Source organism: Silene latifolia, chromosome 11 (assembly GCF_048544455.1).
Source record: "Silene latifolia isolate original U9 population chromosome 11, ASM4854445v1, whole genome shotgun sequence".
Taxonomy (NCBI): Eukaryota; Viridiplantae; Streptophyta; class Magnoliopsida; order Caryophyllales; family Caryophyllaceae; genus Silene; species Silene latifolia.
Window position 1 is genome coordinate 152077886 of NC_133536.1, and position 3132 is coordinate 152081017.

A 3132-nucleotide genomic window follows, 5' to 3' on the forward strand; every position below is an offset into this window, starting at 1 on the left:
AGCCAAAACTCAGTGGCTAAAAGATGGTGATGACAATACTCACTACTTCCATAGTGTCATCAAAGCACGCAGGATGCAGAATAGTATCCTTAGGATTCGTGACATGGATGGCATTAATCACACCACCCCTGATGCCATTGAAGGAGCTTTTATTAAATATTACAAGAATATTTTGGGAACTTAAACAAACGTGGCTAAGGTTTATAGGGGCACTGTTCATAAAGGTAAACTGGTGACTGATGTGCATAAACTGTTGTTAACTGGAGCTGTGACTGATAAGGAGATCAAGGAGGCTTTATTTTCCATTCCTACTGATAAAGCACCTGGACCTGATGGGTATACTTCTCAATTTTTTAAGGATGCTTTTGATATTATTGGAGCTGATTTATGTGGTGTTGTGAAGGAGTTTTTCTCTGCTGGGAAAATGCTTAAGCAAGTAAACTCTACCACTCTGACCTTAATTCCTAAGAAGGAAAGACCTCTGACTGTGGCTGATTTAAGACCTATTGCTTGTTGCAATTGTGTCTATAAGGTTATTTCTAAAGTGATATGTGCTAGATTAGCCTCTGTACTGCCTGATATTGTTAGTGAGAATCAGAGTGCTTTTTTAAAGGGGAGGGACATTGTTGATAACATTCCGATCTGTCATGACTTGGTTAGACTATATAAAAGAAAAGCATGCTCACCTAGGTGTTTGATGAAGGTGGACCTCAAGAAGGCATATGACTCAGTTGAATGGGAATTCATTAGACAAATGTTGTATGCTCTTGATTTCCCTCCTCAGATGATTCAGTGGATAATGGAGTGCACCACAACTCCTTGGTTTACTCTTTCTCTTAATGGCTCCGACTTTGGTTATTTCCAAGGCAAGAGAGGGATCAGACAAGATGATCCCATGTCACCTTTATTATTTACCCTTAGCATGGAATACCTTAGTAGGATTTTGACCTCAGTGACAAATACTATGGAGTTCAACTACCACCCTCTTTGTAGAGCACTTAGTCTGACTCATCTGTTCTTTGCAGATGGTCTACTAATGTTCTGCAGGGGGACAAGCATTCTATCTGCACCATTCTAAGAGATTTTGCCACATTTTCTAGGGCTTCTGGTCTGGTAGTGAATAGAGAGAAGTCTGAAATTTACTTTAATGGTATGAGTAATAAGGATAGCCAGTTTGTTCTGGGAGTCTCTGGATTTAGAGAGGGGCGATTCCCTTTCAGGTATCTTGGAATCCCCATTTCTTATAAGAGAATGGCAGTGGGGGACTGTTCCAGACTTGTTGAGAGGGTGGTGATGAGAATCCGTGGCTGGGGTGCCAGAAAGCAAACCTATGCAGGTGGACTTGTGCTTGTTGAGGCTATGCTTTCACAACACTACAGTTTTTGGTCTCGTATTTTTATCATTCCCCTTACAGTGATGGATAGAATTGAGCTTATCTGTAGTAACTACCTATGGAGTGGCTCTGAAGATTTTCACAAAACATCTCCCGTGGCTTGGGATAAGGTTTGCACTGCCAAGAAGTTTGGAGGGCTTGGTATTATAAATTGCAAGCTATGGAATGTAGCAATGCTTGGCAAATATGTCTGGTGGCTAGTAGAGAAGGCTGATCATTTGTGGATTAGATTGGTGAATCACATGTATATTATAGGTCAGAACTGGTTAGATTATGTTCCTACTGTTAGCTCTAGCTGGACATGGAAAAAATATGCCAGGTTAAGGATCAGTTCAAGTCTTCATATTGTAATGGACTGTGGAGTTCTAATACAGGAAGATATACTATCTCTGTGGGGTACTCTTGGTTGTAAGGAGATCAGATTAAGGTTCCATGGCACCCTGTTATTTGGAACAGACTCAACTTGCCCAAGCACTCGTTTATTGGATGGTTGGCTATCCAAGGGAGCCTTATGACTAAGGATAGATTACTACGCTTTGGAATCATTCAAAATAGCATCTGTGATATGTGTATGGATCAACCTGAGGATCATACCCATCTGCTGTACCAGTGCAGGTTTAGTGCTCAATGCTGGACCTTGTTAGCTGATTGGTTGGGTGTTGTTTTGCCTAGTATAGGGATCTTAGAATGGTGCTGCTTGTGGAGATGTAGGTCTCTGATGAGAAAGAAGATTGTCATTATAGCTATTTTGGCCATGATATATCAGATTTGGATGGCTCGAAACCTGTGCAGGGTGGAGAGTCAGCTTCTTATGCCTTCATATGTATTCAAGTCTGTTTAGATCATTGTGCAGGGCAGAGGCCAAACTTGGAAGTGGACATCCAAGTATAAATGTTTGAATTGGTCATCTTGGACGTAAATTTGTTTAGTTATTTGTGTTGGAAATCTTTATCTCATTACATTACATATTCATATATGTTACATTTAATTTAGTCATAAAATTAAATACAAATCTTATGCATGCAAACATAAGTAAATATAGAGAAGAAATCGTTTTCTCACCATATGATTTTCGGATTAGAAGGGCACCGACAAGATCTCCTTCTTGTTAGTTCTTGAGCATTCCAAATAATGGATAAACAAAGATTCAAGTATAGAATCTCTCCCAAAAGTGAATACCCAAGGAATACTCTTAAAGACTAAAATAATATGATCTAATATTAGGATTAGTCTTACGTAAAATTTTGACACAAAATATTTTGTTTTCTCTTGTTTTTGGTTTAGAGAGAATAGATGATGGAGTTTTTATTTCTCTAGGATTTTTACAAAAGATAGAGATGGATACATTTCTTACACTAGAATTTTTTTTTTATCAAAAATGATGAATGAAAAATTAAAAAGAAAAACTCTTTTCTTTTTTTCTCCTATGGTTGGCCGAAATTTTGGCCTTGGGTAGTATGCTCAATGCCTTTTATTTTTGCTCTTCTCAAAAGCTTAGGTTTGCATGGCTACTTGTTAGCTTCCATCATTGTGTTTTCCACTTAAACAATTAACACAATTTTTCCACTAACTCCCTCCAATATTTCGGTATATATTAATAAAATGGGAGGTCCATTTTATTTTGTCATTTGTCAATTTTGTCACATGTAACATGTTACATGACATGTCACAATGTAATATATTTTTAACATATTAAAAATCAACATACTCATAAAATATGTCATTTACAAAATCAAGTA